At 37.8% G+C, this 20,424-nt stretch overlaps 1 long non-coding RNA gene across 1 annotated transcript; it reads right to left on the bottom strand.

The window, feature by feature from the left end:
- Positions 1–455: 455 nt before the first annotated feature.
- Positions 456–20,413, bottom strand: LOC116717121 (uncharacterized). Its single transcript, XR_004338693.1, has 3 exons — positions 18,402–20,413; positions 14,481–18,263; positions 456–668 (listed from the first exon to the last, which is right to left on the bottom strand). It is a non-coding gene; the product is annotated as an uncharacterized LOC116717121 (long non-coding RNA).
- Positions 20,414–20,424: the final 11 nt, after the last annotated feature.

Below are 20,424 nucleotides of genomic sequence, written 5' to 3' on the forward strand. Positions count from 1 at the left end.
TTCTACTTTTGTCTCTGGTTTTGCTTCCTCCTTTTCAACAATTGTCTTTATCTTTTCATCCTTTTGCTCCTCTGGCTTTTCTTCCTCCTTTTTGGCCTCGTCCTTTTTCACTTTGCCTTCATCCTTTTCCTCTGCTTTCTTCTTCGCTTCTTTCTTTTTCTTTTTACTGCCTTTCTTCTCAACCTTTTCTTCCACCTTCTTTTTCTCCTCTTTTTGTTCTATTTTATCTTCTTCCTTCTTTTTAACTTCTTTGACATCTGATTTTTCCTCTACTATTTTGGACTCCTTGTCCTCACTCTTCACCTCTTCCACCTTCTCTTCTTCAGCGTTGTCAGCCTTCTCTTTGTCTGCCTTTTCGTCGCTGGCTCTCTCAGCCTCGAAGCCCTCACCGTCCGAGCACTGAGAGCGCCGCTTAAGGAAGGAGGAGAAGAGGCGTGAGAGGCCTTTGCCGGCAGAGGTCCTGGTACGAGGTTTGAGCTGCTCCTCCTCTGGGGAGGTAGCTACGTCCGCAGGCCCAGGCTCAGCAGCCTGCTCCTGGGCCTTCTTGCTCGACTGCTCCCCCTCCTGCTCAGTTGCAGTCGTTTCCTGTTGCACAGATTCGGCTTCTGGTGGTGCGCGGCTGCTTTTCTGTTTGCCCTCAGTGTCGGCCTCGTTCACAGCACTTGCCTCTGTTGTCATGGTAGCCACTGGGAAGGAGAACAGAGGGGAGTCAGATATTGAAAAAGGTCACAGTGCAGCCCAGTGTGTGACACTACAATGGATGGTAATTACTAAAGTGCAACAAACAAGATATTACAGCTATATGAGGAAAACGTACACAAGTGTTCTGAATAGAGGTGCAACAAAAAACAAAACTGGCTAATGAACTGATATGCTGGTCAGTACCCAAAAATTAAATCAAGTTAAAAGCTACAACTGGGTTTCACTGACAACAACACTCTTCAGCGTGGAGGTTGTTGCTTAGTGTAGACCAAAAGTGTGATATTTTCAGTGTTACTGAGGTGTTTCCAAAACTGTCAAAAGGATCACAGATAGGAAGCTGCATTTTATACAGAAGCATCTTGGCAGCACATTCTTGGCTGCTTCAACACAACGTTAGGCTTCAGCAAGTAAAAGGAAGATGCTTACAACAATCAAGTTGCTCCATCAGTAATTACTATGAGTAGTGCTGCCATCTACTCTAAATGGATTTTGTCTGACAAAATTTTAAGTGATGAATTATATTTTGGGTGTGCTATAAAAAGTTAAAGCAATATTTTGTTTCATAGAGTAAATAAAATAATTGGGTTTATTTGTACATAATATATATTTGTCCCAGCCTTTATCTTCTCAGAGAAGCAGATTACCTCCTTAAACAAAGTTATCTACAGTAGATGAATAATATCTATACATGTCTTTAGCAAACAGGCAGATCTGGTGAAGACATGATAAAAAATATCCTGTTAATTATCCACTACAAGTCAAGTTTTTTGATAACAACTGTCCTGGTCGATTTAGAAATTGATTATACCGTTTCATGTGGGACAGCATATTATGTCTGTTTGCAAGGTGCCTGTAATGCTCCGTTAAAGCGCTGGTTCTTCCTTTGACATAAGAAGCTTTTTCATGCCTGAATATTTCACTGGTCAGAATCAAGCAGCTTAACCAACAAACAAATAAATGTCTGAAAACAGGAAGGTACTGAACTGACTGCGTCTATTCATCTTTTACCCAACTGGCATCCTTCATTCCACATCTACATATTGCCATGTCACTACTCCCCGATTCTGTTTTGTACATTTTAAAAAAAAAAAAAAATTTTCTACCCTGATACTTAAAACCTGGCACATAATAATATTTTTCTTTGTAGTTGAATAGTTTTGAATATAAATATTTATGCACATCTTGCCAGGAGGGCCAATGTGTATGCACGGTGCTATGTATAGATATATTCATTACACACCAGACATATGTTGCTATTAAATTACATTTACCCAGAAACTCTAGTCTCCTATCATCTACACTGCTGTTCAAATAAATTACATCAAGTTTCATTACAGACTTCTTTTTTAAGCAAATATGAAGCAAACTGTGACCCATAATTTACAATCTAGCACTGACACATACACAACCCATCAGCTCATCACACAATAGACCTCCTTGTTGGAGACTGAGCCAACATGGAGTTCTGATGGCCTATCAGAACTCATTAAATCGCCCAAACACAAAGAAGGTATTCTGCTCAAGATCTGCCTATTAGCACCGCCTGGCTCATCTTCAGCAGGCCAGGCTGGCTCTTTCTATCGCAACACACCCATTCTGATCTGGGAAACAAATACTCTGTATACAGTAACAAAGCATTCAAAGCATATAGATGATATATGTATAAAACAATGATATACAGAGCTGTGGAAAAGTCTTTGGCCCATTGCAGATGTCTTCTGTTTTTGCTTTTATGTCACATTTAGATGTTTCAGATCAATCTAATTTTAATGTTACAGAAATAATGTGAGTAAACCAAAAAAGTACATTTTTAACTAGGATTTTATTTATCAAGAGAAAAAGCTAAATAAAAGTAATTCCCCCTTACCTGGTAATAGAAGCATTTGCAGCACTAAGCATTTGTAATAAGAGAAGACTTGAGTTTCACAATCGCTGTAAAAGGATTTCAACTTTCTGTTAATCGCAATATTCTTTTAAATCAGCCCCATTAAAGGGACTAAGAGCAGGGCCTGTAGTGCATTAGATGTGTCTCCTTTCACTTTTTGTCTCCTAATTTGTGGGTAATGGCTCTCACTGTGGTGAGATATTTTGGACAATATATTGTCAGATAGATTCTATTTAAATAATTTAATGTGTTGAACAGATCTGGCAGTGATCAAACCTGTGTGTAACCAATGAAACTGAACTCAGCTTCACCAAAAGTATGTTTAGTTATAGGTAATTGAAGGAAAAGTATCATTTTTTTCTCATATGACCAGGATGGTTTTGCTAAATGTTTTCCTTCAATAAATGAAATATATTAAAAACAGGCTTTTTTCATTTACTTTGGTTATTTTTATCGGGTATAATTTGAAATTTGACAAAAACACAAACCAAATATCTGCAAAGGAGTCAAATAAATACTTCTCCACAGCACTAATAATCGGTCTCATTGATTCTATGAGTGAATCACAGTTTTATGAACCAATAAGCTACAGAAGGTTGCTGTGTTTTGCAGATTCATAAAAATGAGTCAGACTTGATATTTTTAGAAACTTGCTGATTAAATTTCCCAGCAGGCTAACATACACTGCAGATATTACACAACTACCCAATGTTTCTGTTGAGTGATATATATATCAGTTACAGGGCCTCCACTGTACAATCGATTCGCTTTGATATGACAGACAATTATCGGGTCTCGCCACTGTCTAACTGGTGAATAATGCTTTTGTCTCTTTGAAATGTCCTATGAAGAAGTGTGGGGGGTAGCAGACAAGGCCGATCCTCCAGATGTACAGGGCCGCCCAAAATGGTGCATCCCGGATCACTACACCATATACTTCCCACTGGCACTCCAGGACAGGAGGAGGAGGGGTGCACTCAAACAGACCAAATCCTCTTTAGCCCTCCCATTGTTTGTGTCCAGTGACCAATAACTGTGCCGCACTCTATTACTAATCCACTCTGCCCTTCCCCCAACAGGACCCCTCACCACCACCTCCACTCCATAGGTCTGTTCCCTGGGTCACCACGCACACACAGACGCGCACACCTTTATGCATCGATGCCCACGGCCTCCTGCGGGCGTCTTAATGCTCCGTCATCTCAATTCTGAGTGTCAGGAAACAGACACGCTCCTAATGGACCAGCTGAGCTTGTGTCTGCTGCCTCCTCCATTTTGTGTTAGCCCATCTAACATCTCTGCCATCGGCCAGCTGAGCAGGGCCGACCCTCGTCAGGACTGATGTCTGACGGCGATGACGGTGAAGGGTTTCCCAATACACCATCAATCTTTCGAAATGTGACAAATAACACCCGTACTTTAATGGGAGGGGAAGGAATAGTAATTAAATGTCATATTTTTTTAAGAAAAACGACGGACCTCAATAACACACAATTAGTGCCTGTAATAAGATGAATTATAGATGAAGTAGGCCACCCTCCAAGCAAGAGAGAGCTCACAGAGAGCCTGATCAAATGCAAGCACAAAGACTAGAGATCCTCAGTGATTTGATTTTTAGGTTATTATTCATTTTAACTGGGTGTTTCTTTTTTTCAATTATGTAAAATCTAGGTATTTGTGTTTTCAATCAAAGTTTAGTTGTAGAGCAATTTTAATAGAAACCAGTGTAACACAAAAAGCTTTGCTTAAAAACAGATGGAGGAACATTAAAAAAAACATGCTAGAAATGCCAAAGTTTTTTTGTATATATTTTTTTTATCATAATGGAAATAAGTTTAAAAAAAGTAATTGTGGAATGGTAATAATGTAATGATAAATCAAATAAAAACAACAAGAATGTATTTAAAGACATGAAAAACCTAAAACATAAACCATAGACAGTACACATAAAAACAAAAATAAAAAGATCAAAATCTAAAATAATGGCAAGTACAATATGATAAAATATATAAGTTTGAAAATAAAAGTAGCTAACTTTGTATTTTGTCTGGCATAAGGGAACAAAACCATAAACTGATACACTTCAGGTCTCATTTATACCTTGTGCATCAAAATCGGAGGGGAGGAGGGAAGAGCTTGCAGAAAGAGGAGGAGGCAACAGTTTAAAAATAGCGACATGTGCCCAAGATGCTGGGACTCATTAGTTGGCCCAGCTCATATCTATTTTTGTTCACGCCTTGCTTCACATAACACGCATATGCACATGTGCAAACATGTGTGTCCAGAGGCAAAAGCTCACACGGCATTAACATCCTCATTTTTAAGAGAGCTGAAACTGATCCATTTAGTTTTCTTTTGCACATTTATACTACTCTTTCCTAAAATAACCTGGTCACATATTAAAATGAGTTCTCAATAAAATAGTACATAGAAGTGAACATAAAGAAAGCATGTTTCCTGGATACTGAGAGCAGGCTTAAGGAATTAGAAGGAGTTTAGAGTTAATCAGCCCTCAAGTGACCAAGTGAGATTATCTTCTTCTACCTGCCTGCAATATCCATCTCACTGTCTCTATCGAATCGTTTTGTCTCCCTTTGCAAGTGTGTGTGTATTCATGAAAATAGTGACACGTTGTGCTGATTCATGGTTTTATGTGAAGCCCCACCTACCTGGCTGGAAAAAAAATATGCAGTAATGTAACTCAACACTAAGATGTCAGCCTCAGGCCACTCTTAGTAAACACAGAATGCAGGCCATTCTGTGTTTCCCAATACACAGAATTGTATTGGGAAACAATTCTGTGTTTCCCACAGACTCTACAACAAACAAATGGCATATTTTGTCAACACCCAACCTTGACCTCCAACATTATGACTAGACTTCTTCAGGTTTAAGAAAAGGTTCATTGTAAGTGCTGTAAATATATTCAGTTGCAGCTGGGCAATGCACATGCACCAGGTTGATAGATTTATATTCCAAAATTTAAAAAAAGAACACTAGTTTTGAAGTAGCGAAAACAAATATCAGATTTTTTCCTTTTTTGTAATTAACCTGCCGATCAATGTAGCTTATTACTCATCAGCGTGGTACATTGTAGCCACAGCTGGGACAGGCTGACAGAAGAGAGGCTGCCATTCAATTGGCTCCACTGAGCCATCTGACCAGTACCAAGAGGGAAGACGGGTGAAGTGCTTTGCCCAAGGACACAATGGCAAAGTGACTGAGACAGACAGAACTGGGATTTGAACTGGCAATCCACTGGTTACAGGCAATCCACTATCCCTTGAACCATTGCTGCTCCTTTTCCCATTAACTGTTGTTCTGGTCCACAATTTAGCCTATTGGCGCATTAAATTATGAGAGATTATCACTCCTGATAAAATGAAAATATGCAAGTGGCCTCCAGCTGGTAGATAAAACCATATTTTCAAGTAACTTCTTGAAAATTATTTAATTGCTTTATTCATTGGCTGTCAAAAAGGTATGAAGTGCTTAAATAGGCTTAGGTTGCTATGATGTTCACACTGCATAATAACCTTCAGTTGAAATAGCACTAAGTATTAAATAAAAATGGTCTAACATTAATCACTGCACATAATCACTTGTGACTCTGCAAGGACAATCATTTTCAGGTAATGGATCATGGATGAATAACATGATCTAATTTCTTTTAAAGAAAACAATATTCAGACTGCAGCCAACTGTAGTTTTAAATCAGTGTTTCCATAATAAGAGTGACGTCTGGTGCATCTTTTGTTACCAGATCATGACTGTGTTTTTGGTGCTTTTTTGGCAGCCAAATATGCCTGTCCGTCTTGCAAGCTTGGAGAAAGTGTAGTAGCTTTATCCCAACCAACTGAGTGACAATGTGCAGCAACATGTAGGGGAGGGGCAGCCAATTGCCATATCGACCTTTTATTGAGAATCCATATTAAAATGAAAATGTTTTGACACCTTAGTATGGCTTGTCCCCAAGAAAGCTTTGAACTGAAGAATGGTTCAAAAAGGATCCTTTTTGCATGTCAAACAACCAAAATTGCAAAAAATACAAACTAGTACAGAGGCAAAATAACCAGATCACTTCAAAAATATGTAGAAAGAAACTTAAGATCACAGAGTAATGCACAGCACACATCTTCTGTAAACTGAAGACAGAAATCTTTGCCCAGGTCTTTGTCTCAAAATGATCAATACACACAGATGGTCTGTGAGCCGGATGTTGTAACATGAAACGGCATGGGAAAAGAACAAAGCAGCATGATTGATTTAGTGTGGCTTCACTGAAAGCAATTTAAAAGCCATTCTGAGCATCAAACTCAGCCAAAAGTGCAATCAGCTAATAGCAGAGAGATAAATAAATTTGAACATTAGTGAAAGATCTTAAAAGCAGAGCTCAAAGGAAGGTGCCTTATGAACTTGGTGCCCAGCTTAAATTCACATCTTTCAGCCAGAAAGAAGAATAGTGCTGAATGATGTGGAATGGTGTGGGTTTCTTTCCTGTTTGGATCTGATCACAGAGCAGAGTAGTATGCCTAACTGTACGAATGCATCATAACTCCCAAAAGAGGATTACACCAGCAAGCCCTTCTGGGACCTTAATGACCTCACTCTGTCACAGCAGAGCCGAAAACATTGTTCAACATCGCCTCAGGTGCTTCCTGTGTGCCTACACCACCACTCAGTCACCAAAAGGAGATCCTACAAGGGGGTCATCACTAGGGTTTTTTAGGTTCTGTTCACTTCTGTTGTTTATAAAAAAAAAAACAAATAAATAAAAAACTTCCTAGTCCTGCAGCATTAACTGTGCCTCATCCCCCCCCCCCATGTGTCACATCTGCAGCTCCTCACGAAAGATTATCTGACTATATATATTCAGCCGTATCATCGATGGAGATGAGGCTTATTGGATGAGATGCTGTTGAGCGCGTTAAACGTAGGGAGGGCTCCACGGAAACCAACACAGTCTTCACAAACTGCCGCCCTTTTTTGCAGCTGAGGTGGGTATTTTTAACCCCTGCATTCCTCAGGGAGGCAAAAGCAAGGCAGGTCAAGCAGAAAGAAAATAAATGCATCAGTGGGAGGGGGAAACACCCCAATAACATCTGAACCCTGTGGATGCACATCACAGATACAAGTGTATTAATTCCATGTAGTGTATTTCTATAGATTCTCGTCATCTTTAGGCATTTTACAAGACAAACGCATCTAATTCATGTCCAGGAATAAACTAGTCTAGTCATATGCGAGAGTCAAACTTAACAACACAAATTCCTTCATCGTATATAAATATAATTATTAAATATTATTAATTTAAAGGACAAACATCAGCTGTTTTATCCAAGTATTTACACTGTACTTAAAAATAGCTCTGTTTGTTTTGCGGGTTATTGGTGTTCCAAAGGCATCAGCAGAAAATGCATCAATGTGCTTAGCTGGATTTAAAAAGTGCATACTAACCATTTATGCTGTTAGCAAACTGAGTCCTCTTTAAATTTTCGTGTTTCTGGCATGTCCATTCATTTTTATACACACAACTCGCACATGCAAAAAACAAAAACAACCCCGCTGCCTCCGCCAGGAGGGACTACTTTTAATTAAAGATGCTGCAAGAAGACTGCTGCTGGGGTGTATATCCGAACGAAATAGGTTACATAACTTTAATTGCCCTAAATATTTTTTTGTCTGAATGTGTCGTGACAGAGTATAAAAAGCATCGTTTTTCCGCAACTTGTTTTTTTTTTTTTTGTTTTGTTTATTTCCTGAATTAAAGTGCAACATAGTAGCGGGGCTGTGTCGGACGAACGTGCGCCGGGGTATTTAAAAAATCTGTTTACGAAAAAAATGGCGCCGAACGCACAACAAAACAAACACCCATTCAAACGCACCCACCTTACACCTTAAATTGGGCTTACCTACTCTGAGTTTAGCATCAAGGGAGACAAAAAAGGGCCCAAAAATATCCGATAATTTCCCGGTATATATTCCTGACGTTCAGGGGAGTAACAATGTTTCGCAGCGACACATGCTTTGTTGTGCTGAAGGTGTCCTGATGCTCGTAAAGGGGCGGAGCCTCTGGCTCAGCCAGAGCAGCCTCAGCTATAGACAGAAGATGGGCACAACTTTCATGCAATCCTGTATATGCCAGTGAGTGTCCTTCGGTGCTGCAGGATCCCAGTTTTTAAAAGAAAAGCAATCGATACTCTCAAGGGCTATTTGAAATACTTGTGTATCCATTTATTGTCTGTGACTGTGTTGCGCGGTAGCCATAAAGTAGCTAAAGAGAGCAATTATTAACAGAGTTCAATGTCCAGAAGCAGGGGGGTAGAGGAGGGGGGAAGCTGCAGGAGGATTTCTTTCCCTCCATATTTACATTTTTATGAATCTAGGCACCCAACCAAACCCAACTACACTGTTTAATTTAGCTGTTGGAATTAGTTGATATTTTTCCTAAGTTGCATGTCAAAAACAAAGGATTTTCTCTTAAAGATCATGTGAAAAAATTTAAGTGATCATTTTGATTTTTAGAAGTAACTTACGGTTATCAGAAATAGTTCCCTTACCAATAGTGGACCTGTGTCGTATTGCCATGAATTTATAGAAAATTAATAAACATACAGAGTACAAAAAATAGTCAGTTACGGCACTAACTATTTTAGCCATTTAAAATGAATCACCTTTGTACCAAAGAGAAAAATTGCTATATAAGTGGATGTTAACAGTCTACATTTTCACAAGGGACTGCTTGAAGTTAGCACAACTTTGAGTTGAAACACTAAAATTACTTTGTATCAGGCAGCCTCATCAGCTGATTTTGAGGCTGTACAGACAACTTTCCAAATTTTTTCCAGAACTGGAAAAGCAAAGGAATTGCCACCTTCAATTTCACCACACAAATGACAGTCTATGGCAAAATTTGAAAGTTTACTCTACTCTTGGTAAACTCAAAGACTGATGAGTGCAGCCAATGAGATGGACTGAAACTCTAGTCAATTTGCCTAGAAAACAGTGCCAAATATAACCCCATGTAGTATATAATTATATATGGAGTTTATCAACATACACATGCACACATAGATGCAAACTAGCTCAAACTATAATCTGGTACAGTGCATCAAATGGTGGCATTTATGTTTAAGCTGTAAAATGTCCCCTTTAAAATAAAGTTTATTATTATAAAAATGCTTAAATGTTACTTGAATAATACTAAATATGTTAAATTTATTCTAACATTTCAATGACTAGGATGGCTAGGATGCGCCATTCATTGGCATTGACTGGACTTATTAACATATTTTCGAATGTAAATTGGATAATGCAATACTAATGAATTAGATTTTTTAAAATGTAAAGAATTTTAATGGCTACGGTTGAATACCCACCAAAATCACTTTTCATAGCACAATAAGGGGTACTGAAATATAAAAATTAAATATTTTATAGGTTACGAGGAAATAAGAAATTTGTCAGGAAAACTGCTATGCCAACACACCATAATTCAAAAACAAGCACATGTGCCTGATAAAACACACACACTAGCTGTCTTCATGAAGCCCGCCACGGTCCCCACCCATCTGCCTGACCCCATTAGGGACATACGGCTTATAGGCAGAGTGGGTAAGAGGGGGTGTGGAGGAAAAGAGGGTTTATTATTCTCTTAACCACAAGGGGCACGGCACCATCTTTTTTTGTCTCACATAGCCAAACGTCTGTCAATTATACTCAGTCGCAATTGATTGAAAAAGAATTATCTTACCGGGTTAAATGTTATTCCATAAATCCAATAACTCTTAATGCTGTGAACTTGACAGCAGGCTTCACGAGACAGTAAGGCAACCAAACCAAGAGAAACTATGTTGATTGTTATCTGTTAGACTTTGATCACAGAGCAAACTTACTATACACACAGCCTGCCAAACAGAAATGTTAAACATTTACAAAAAAAAAAAAAATCATGGGGGAAGGCAGCAGTAGAAGTTTTTTTTTTTGGTAGAATCTGCTTCCTTTTGCTTTAGTTTTTGGATCTAAAGAGCAACCAGGTAAAACAAACAAAGAGGAAGCCTTCAGTTGCTTGGAAACCCCTGCCCATCCCTGTGCTTATACTGCAAGGAGCAGGTGTTTAGCTGGACCCAGGAGAGGGAGCAGAGACAGAAAGCAGAAGGGAGGAGAGCAGCAGCAGCACTTTACAGACCCACTGTCCCCTGAGACAGTGACAGCCTGGAACCACAGACAGCGAGACGACCCACTCCTCAAAACACACTCACGCTATGGACCCACCCAAAAAAGAAAAAAAACTGACACAAACAACTCTGCCTCCTTGTTCTCTGCTGTTCAAAAGGCAAAACACATGATGGTGCAGTGCATTACTCCAGCTGAGTGCTTGGGGGTTATGTTTGTTTCGAACATCTTTATCCCTCTCCTGGCACGGCCACTCAGTGATTACATAACGACCCCATCGCAGTGCTTCCGGCCAGTACGTCTCTCTCCCTTTGACTATCAAAACTGCATCTAGGTACAGATCCCCTCACACACGCCTGCATTGCCACGTCTCCAAGTCTTATGTAAAACAGCGTGCCCAGCTTTCAAACAAGCTTTAAATATAAAATCCCATTGCATGTATGGGAGGCATAGTTGCAGGGGTTTTATTCGTGCTGAGCTCTCAGGAACACCAAGCAAGACGGAGGGGTAGCCGTGTATTAATATTCATAGTGCACCATTATGTTATGAAAAATTTATGAATCGGGAATGGTTTGTGCCTCTACATTTTTTTCTGCAAGCATACATTTTTCCATCAGCTGCAATTCTCAAGCTCATATAGATGAAGCACAGGAAATTTTTTTAAATTACAAATCACTTTTGAAAATTCAGATTTTTGCAGGTAAAAAAAATGCTATTTGCAAGCACTAAAAACATTAATATGAATCTGGGATTTCAATGCCGTTTAAAACATTTTACCAAGACCTGAGACTCGCAATGTAGTACACAGATAATTCTAGCAGAGATTCTAGGCCAACTGAATGCTTGCTGAATTGTGTTCAGCAGGATTATTGCTGTTCTGGCCAAACTGGTTCACACTGCCATCTGGTGGATAAAATAAATACAGCATCTAAGGCAAGCATAAAAACTCTCCATGGTATTTAGATTCAAATGCAACTGAAGCCAAAAGTCTACTTCTCAAACAACTAAATAAAAATGTATGAAAGAAGTGAATAAAGAAACATGCTATTTCATAAACCAAAGTTTTGTACAGCAGATAACATTAAATTAAAAACAATATAAGTGCATCAATAAAAACTGACAATAAAATCACGGCAATAAGTGCTTAATAAAACACAAAGGTTTACATCTTTTTCAAAGTGCCTAAAGAATAAGAAAAGAAAGTCAAAGAAGCAAAATGTTCCACAGCTTTGGAGCCACAAACTGAAGGACATCATGGCCCTCAGTTTTTAGCCTTGTAGAAGAAACAATCAACACATCCTGAGCCTGGGACTAAAGGTCACAACCAGCAGTATGTTTGGTTAAAGGTTGGCTTTAATGTGTCAAGTTTTCAAACTTGAAACTTCAAAAGCGAGTGAATAAGGTGTCCAATCGTTTATACAGCGACAATGGATAAAATGTGTTGTTTTGAAGATATAACAACAAAATAGAAAGGTACTTCTGTTGTACTAGTTTTAAAATGTAGTCAAATATGGCTGCACAACAGCAGGAAAACATTTAATAGGCAACAATGGTGCTAAATGCCACATTGATGATATGATATGCAATAAATAAAACCAACATATGCTGTGTTGATGTCTTTCTACTCTTCGTTCATTGTTTTGGCATTGAAACAACTTAGCTGCATTGCAATGCAGTTTGCTATGAACTCAAAAAGAATCCTTAAACAATACTCCACAGATTAGCACTACACTATGTACAGTGTAACTGGCAGACAGAGCATGAATACATGCTACATATTTTTTTATATTACTGATGAGTCAATAGGGCTTTTACCACCCACTATTTACTTTGTGTTTTCTTTCAGGTCTGACCCATAGATAGTCAAATGAGCCGTACCCTCTGTATTCAAGCCACAGTGTGAAACATGAGATCACAAGATCTATCTCATAACAAGGATTATGAGTCACTTGGACTAAACCAAAATAATCAAACAAGTTGTGCTGCAGAGGAAATCTCAGGAGCATCATGATTCCAAATACCAAGATCTCATTATGTACTGCCAAGCACAAACCGTGGACCCTACTCTATCCAAAAACCTGTGCTTAGGAAAAACCATGTTGTTCATAAGGCATATACCAATAATCCTGAGATGGAATATCTATTTTTAGGTGATGCTGTGCGACTCCATGCATTTCCCACAAACAGGCTTTAACCAAATAAATCTTAGATTGACAGGAAAACTAAACCTTCAGGGAATCTTTTAGTTGGTACAGTAAGTTTTTGAGTTTGCAAAAAAAAAACAACAACTGCCCAACACTTCTCTTCTTCTTTACTTGCTTTAGAATGATAACAAATTTGACCCATTTTCTCCTGCTTGGCTTTGGAATAGTGTGTGAAGTGTTCCCAATGCATTTGCATGCATAAAAATAAAAGCTGTATTGGGATTTCTGGGCTTAATTTGCTTTTTCTAAAACCCTGCTATTATTCTAGAACAACGGTAGCTTGACAATATACTTTACCATAAATTAACTGATGGGGATTCCACATCAGGTCAACTATGTTTTATCAGTAAAGTGTAATGGACTCTATGAGCATGTGTTCCTGATAGATAAAGACATGTTTGCGCTCAGAGGCCTCAGGGAGACACTGCCACAGCACCCCTCCCATAGCTGGTTCAGCTGGCGGCTGAACTTACAGCTGGTTGACAGAAACTGTTAAATTATTTTACCGCCAAGCTTTCCTTGTAATGTTTGCTTGATATCTTGCTCAAATTGGTCTTGAAAGTTGGCAAAAAAGTGGCAAAAGGACAAAAAAAGTAGTGTCCCCTTCTATAATGAGAATACAACATAGTTCAGTAGAAGGCATTAATTATAGTGGACAACTGCTCGAATTAAGGTATGCTACAGGAATAAAAATGCAATTTAAAAACGAGTATGTATGACTTTAAAGAAGAGCTTTAAATTCTAATGAAATGGTTAACACTTGAGGAAAGTTTAACAGAAATATTGTCTGATATTTAGATTCCCAAGTTAAAGCAATGGTATATAATTATATGTGATATCAGACTGCGACATAAGCAACAATAGCACAAGAGCTCATTAAAACTTGATTTATATTTGGTACTCACATATTTTGCGTTTAGCAGGTCATCACACATTGTGTCGGCAGCCAGAGTGAGAAGACCACAAAGAAGCAGAGACACAGAAAAACAGTGTATCAGATCATGAAAAACAAGTATTTATTTGAGTTAACAAAACATTGAAGATTAAATGGAAAAGAACAAATTTATTTAAAATATATGTCATTACAGAAATCTCACAGCAGATTTTAAAAAAACTATTTCATTAACAAGGTGGCATTTGAGTTTCTGCTTTAGCTTTCAGATCAACGTTGTGTTTTAGTTCATTCCTCCAGGATTGCAGCTCTTTATGTTTGGTTTTCTATGTATTTAGGGCCCATATATCAGAGTCCAACCAGCTTTATCGTGTATTTCTTGTCATTATTATATCATTGAAGCACTGCTTTAATCTAAGCCCTCTGCTTATTTCTTTTCCCCACAGTCTGGCGTCACAAATGCCCCTGACCTGGTTGTGTTTGACTTAATCCCATAGCACAAGCTACACTGACTGAACTCTAAACGAACTGCTGCCGTGTGGAAACCAGAAAACGGGAGCTTGCTACACACAAGGTGTGCAATAACAACACAGGCGGCGGCGTCCCGGAAGACAAGTCATACCTGAGCTGATAGGTGGCTCCTCCGTGGGATCTCCCCACCTTTATTCCATGTCATAATCCTGCTGCTCGCCTTTGGGTCAACTCAGAAACTGATCGATCAGGTTTCCACTGAGAGCGACAGAGACCGAGAGAGAGGCGGTGACGCAGCTGCAATGACGAAGCACTCGCTGGGGATGGGTGGAGATCAGATCAGAAGGTGGAAGCTCTGCCTAAAAAATGGCTCAGGTTGCTGGGTGGTCCATACACAGTACCGATAAATGATCCTTCTAAAAATCTTCATGCTTGTGCGTGAAAATATTAAGTTTAACACGTCAGGTGAGTCTGCGCCTTCATTCAAACAGACATGTGATTCAGTCTCAACAATTAGCAAACTAATGTCAGTGAATTTCAGTGAATAATAAACCTAAGGTTAGGTCATAAACTCATGTCTGCAAATAAAAACACACTTACGAACTTTATTCCTAGTTCCACATGAGGGCGCTATTTAGTTCTTTCACAGTGGCTTTTGTATCACAACTTTAGAGTGCACCAGATGTTTTAAAGACCTTTTCATGTTTTCAAAAACGTGCTATTTGGAACTATGTCATTTAGTTGGATAAAAGCTTTGTTTTGCATAGCTATCCCAAAGTTCTCTAAAGCCCTAACCAGAATTCTTACAAAACAATTCACACTTATCAAACTATTTAATACAGAGTAGTGAAAATATTTGACACCTTCATAGACCAACTGTATTCAAACTTAGAAACTCAAAAAGTACTCTCTCTATAAATTAGTTGAGTTCTAAACAGCCGGTTGCTCTGGATTTTATTTAGTGGTATCAAAGTAAAAGGGGTTGAACATGCAACAGCTAAAGATCACAACGAAACGCATCACGATCACAGTTAAAGACGCAGCACTGAGAAACTAATGGAGTAAAGCTACAAATCAGCAGAAGAGTCACATGTCCGCAGCTCTTTGGCATTCAGTGCTATTTGTCAACAGGATTTCATGCTTCTCTTTTCCCTTTTTTTGTTTTTAAATCATTCCCATGAAAAATTTAAAAATGAAACATGCAGAACATTTGAGTCATAAAATGCAAAAACTTGGAATATGCATGCCACACTTTTCATATTTCAGTTGTTTTTTTGTTCTTTTTTTGAATAGTTAAAATCATGTGCCATGTTTCGTTCACCCTTCACAACAGTTTAGAAACGTATCTAATCTTGAACAAGTAGCAACAGATTATCAGAAGAAATGCACGGTTTTACAGTATAATAAACTGAAAATGATTATTTCTAATTTGTTTCTTTTTAGAGCTGAAAGACCAAACTTATTGTTGTTTTCACAAACAAAAGCCATTACTCTGTCACTGTTATCAGATATGGAAAAACTCATTGAACTGTGTTCATAGTTCTGACAGAAACTGCAGAAACTACCTATTTAGTTTTACATTATAACTTTGTTAACATAAGTATTACTATTTTTCTTATTGTGTGTGAAGCTGGTGCATTTATCTACCTGACTGGTATCAATTTATATTCTCATGGGGCCTTCCAGCCAGCAGGAGGAGGACCTGAGCACCTGTTTGTAGCTTGGACTGGCCCTGCATCCAAGGAACAGCTGAGACGGGCCAAGTTTAGAAGTTGGCAAACTTGCCTGTGTTTGCAAAAGGAGATCTCTGACCCAGTGAAGATATCCATCTTTAGAAAGGTATCTGTGATGTGTAGCTGTGCTTCCTTTAACATGGGAGTCGAGCCTACAGGGTATAATGACTCAACACTAATCTATGATATGGCTTTTTGTGAGCCAAGAGATTTTATTTAATTTTTTTCACTTATAAATATTGAATTTATTTGCTATTAAGGTTGTGTTAGGACACTGCAACAAGAAAACAAACAATATCAGTTTAACCAATTTTAGTCCACTTTAGTGTATAATATGCAAATATTTCAAAACGAAGCAATTACAGCAACCCAGTTTAATGCATTTATATACAGTATATTGAGTTATTCATAGTAGGAGGATACATTCCAGCTAAATGCTGTGATATACATATCAGATTGCATGAAATCAAGCTTCTTCCCCCATTCCAACCACTCAAATAGCAGAAGGTGACAATAGAGAGGAAGAACTGTGCATTAAAAGGAAGAAACTTTTCACAATATCCTGTTTTAGACTAAAATGATGGTATTGTTCTGATTATCTAATACCAACAATTAATAATAATCTATAACTTGAAAGTTTGCTCTATTTTTGTAGATTGATTGAACCTCCTGTCTGTTAATGATACTCTCATCTATAAATATAATTTAAACAGTAAAACATATTATTAATTTTTTTTTAGATTTACAGTTGGGAAAAGTAAAGACTTAATATGTATTATTAAAAAAATTATATTTTTCAAAATAAAACAAAATAAATTCTCAATAACATACTTGATACAGCTCTGACAACTCGACTTGCCAGCAATCTCCTGTAAGTATGAAAAAACATTGTGTTCATGTGAAGTTTATTGCATAGCCTAAATATACGTTGCCATGCAGAGTTTAACATCTGCACACTGCATCAATGGCTGAAATTGGCTGCTTTATTTTCACATGCCATATGTGACATATGTGACAGTGTGAAATCCCAAAGGGTGAAGCAAACCTCAGTTCAGCAGCTGATGCACCTGGAACATCTGTCTCAGTGTAGCATAAATCCCAGTGGCTCTGTCCCAGGAGGTCAGTCAAGCACATCCGACCTTACACTTACCTTGATGATTTATTTTTCCACACTTATACTGACGGAGGGTTCACGGCGGAGTGGGAAAAAAATTATTGTCTTAGCTTGAGCCAAAAGATCATGCAGAAGGCAATCATTTTTATCTTGATTTTGTATAAATCTGAGATAGCTTAACCTCTTCAGAAGCTATAAACATGTATTTAACTTGTCAGTACAGTAGACTGAGAGCGACAGACTGTATGTTTATACTGCAGACAACGCCTCCCTCCATTATCACACACAGCAGCCAGGATCCACCCAGTGTGATTACATAACTCTGCACGCTTCTGACTTCTGAATGGTTGTACACAAAGATATGAAAACTGTCCCTGCCGGCTGCTGGCGCAGTTTCGTTTTTTCTGACAGAGTCGCAAAGATAAAAAAGAAGTCTGACTGGACAAGAACTGACAAGCAGTTTTTAAAACATTGTGTCTTCCTATTTTTATTTCCTTTCCCAAATGCTCACCTTTTAAATTAAAGCTAAGTAGTAGAACTCCAAAGCAGACTGTGAAACCATTTCTTTAAACTCTGAAGAAACACCAAGAAAATATTTAATACTAGTTATGCCTTTAAAAAGCCTAGATAATATACACTTTTTATGTAACAAACTTAAACTTTTTACCCTGTAGATTAAGATTGTAAAGTTACAGGCTGCATCGTTACATTGTTTTTACTCAATAGTTTAGAAATAGAACCTGATGTTATTTAATATTTTTGACTGGTGAATACATTTGAATTTTATAAATATACATACCTTCTTTATACTTATAATAAAAATCATAGGTAAAGCGTTTGTTGTACAGACAAATGTTGACAGCTTCTGACACTGACTCCATTTCTGTATAATAACATAATTAAAACTACAATATCCATGCAGAGTACAAACATCCCTCCCTTTGGGTATACATTTACACACAAAGTAATGACCATGTGCACACAAAAACCACTTAATTGTTTATTTGAAATTTTGATTATTGGCAAATAGCTTTTTGTGTCTCATGCTCTGCAGGGCTGCTCCATTTATTTGCTGATTATGATTTGCCTGTGAAATCAGAGCAGTGTTAAACTGAGCAAACAAGGTTCACTGTTTGGTTTCACTGATAACAGAAAAAAAAGGTTCTTTGAGGGAAATTTACTGTTGCAATTTTAAGAGTGTGATTTGGTAGAAGTCATTACTTACCCATGTTTTTTTCTGTGTCTGTAGTTAAAACCTTCCTCAGGGATTCTGACAACCTTTAAAGATTCCAGAGAGGCCATGTCTTTCACAATTGCGTTTTGATGTAAAGCTGAAAGACAGAGATACTTCTTTAAGGTATGTGACATTTTTCCGTTTTCATTGTGTCAGAATGTTAAAACTTTCCAGGCCTACAAATAGTTTTGTAAGGCTTAGTGTTCTCTATATTGCTGACTGGAAATCAGCTGCTTTCCAACAAATCAAAGAAATAACTACAAAAATAGTGTTACTTTTTAAATGATCTAACATAGGAATTTAACCGAGGTTCAAACAATTGACTCCTCTGTAAGTTCTTAACGGCCAAACCACATCCTGTCTCTGTCATTTATCGTCCCACAGAGAGCCCTCCTTCTCAGTATGCGGGTAAGCTGGTTGTTCCCAGAATTTCTAAAACAAGAGCTTTTAATTTTAAATGCTCCCTTGTCTCTGTAATCAGCTTCCTGTCTAGGGGGCTCACTCACACCCCCTCTTCTTCTAAAACAAAGCTTAAAACCTCTCTTTCACATGAGTTGTCTAATGGTGAGAGTAACTCATGTGATACTTGTATCCCAGCTTAGATTTGCTTTATAGTTGCCCCTATTTGTTTTTTATGTTAGCAGTGCTTCTTGTAGCACTTTGAGTTTGAAAAGTGTTGTGCAAATAAGCAGAGTGGAGCTCCACCCTTGTTTTTTTGCGTCCTTATAAAATCCTTCACAGCTTTGCAGCATTTAACCCTTTTCCGCCTTCCTTTCAGTAATGGTTTCCACACTTCCAGTAGAGCTGGGTAGAGCGGATCATATAATGCAGGCTGAAACAAATCAAAACTTGCCCAGCAGGTCAGCCCAAAGGCCCTGTCATTTGTTCATTACTCCAAACCCGATGGCTATAAAATGTCAGAACAGGTATTTCAAGATTACTAGCAGCTGCATTAGCCTTTGTTTCTATTTTAGGAGTCACATTGTTCTCAGAAACTAATTTTCTGTTGCATAATTGATAAATATTCAGCTTTTCTAATATTCAGTATTACCCCCAGTTTTCGTCCTTGGGATTCTATGGGCTTTATATTTACTTTAAAAAATGAAATCAAGAATACATTCTATGAATATTCTATTTAAGAAACATTTAGATGTTAGCTAATCATACATATAACGTTTTAAAATTTTACTTCTATCAAAATTTTGCCATGGAAATTGATTGAGCTTTTATTGTAAAACCAACAAGTTTCTGACCATCAAGCAAACTTTATATAAGAAAAGACAAGCTGAGTAAATGGAAAATTCAGTTCTCAAGTAATAGTTTCATTTATTATGGGAGGAAAAGCTATCCACAGCATCCTGTTGCAGGAAGACGGGATAGCAGTTCACAAATTAACTGATTCTATTACTGGCTAAGCTGCAGAAACAATCATGTTGTCAGATAAACACCTATCTGACAACATGAAGTAGGATAAAAGATTTTGCTGTAAAAGATGAAACCGTGAATTTTTCTGACTACCAGAAAATCCTGATGTCCAGGATTTCCAGCTTTCAATTCACAATATAACACTAAAGTACAGCACATTATTCAGCACATCATGTCTAAAAGGTAAAAAAATAAAATAAAATAAAATAAAATAAATTAAATGAATTAAACTTTTGGAGTGGCCCAGACAAAGTCTGAAAGTGGATTGAGGTACTGCCTTAAGCAGGCTTCAGCCCCTCCAATGTCGACTGACAAAAATATTTTGCAAAGTAAAGTAGGCAAAATTCATCCACAGTGATGTAAACACAAATGGCCGATGACATCTGTCAAGTTGAAGGGGACAAATGCTTTTTTGCATAGGATCAGACTGTTTTGAATAACTTTCCCCCGTAAAGTAAAATCAGTTGAAAACTGCAGTTTGTATTTAGCCAGGCTTACTTTGTTTTATTAATACAATTTATCTGACAATCTAAAACACTGAAGTGTGGCAAAAAGCAAAAAAAGTTAAAAGCTAAAACGAAAAAAAAAA

This window comes from Xiphophorus hellerii, chromosome 3 (genome assembly GCF_003331165.1).
Source record: "Xiphophorus hellerii strain 12219 chromosome 3, Xiphophorus_hellerii-4.1, whole genome shotgun sequence".
Taxonomy (NCBI): domain Eukaryota; kingdom Metazoa; phylum Chordata; class Actinopteri; order Cyprinodontiformes; family Poeciliidae; genus Xiphophorus; species Xiphophorus hellerii.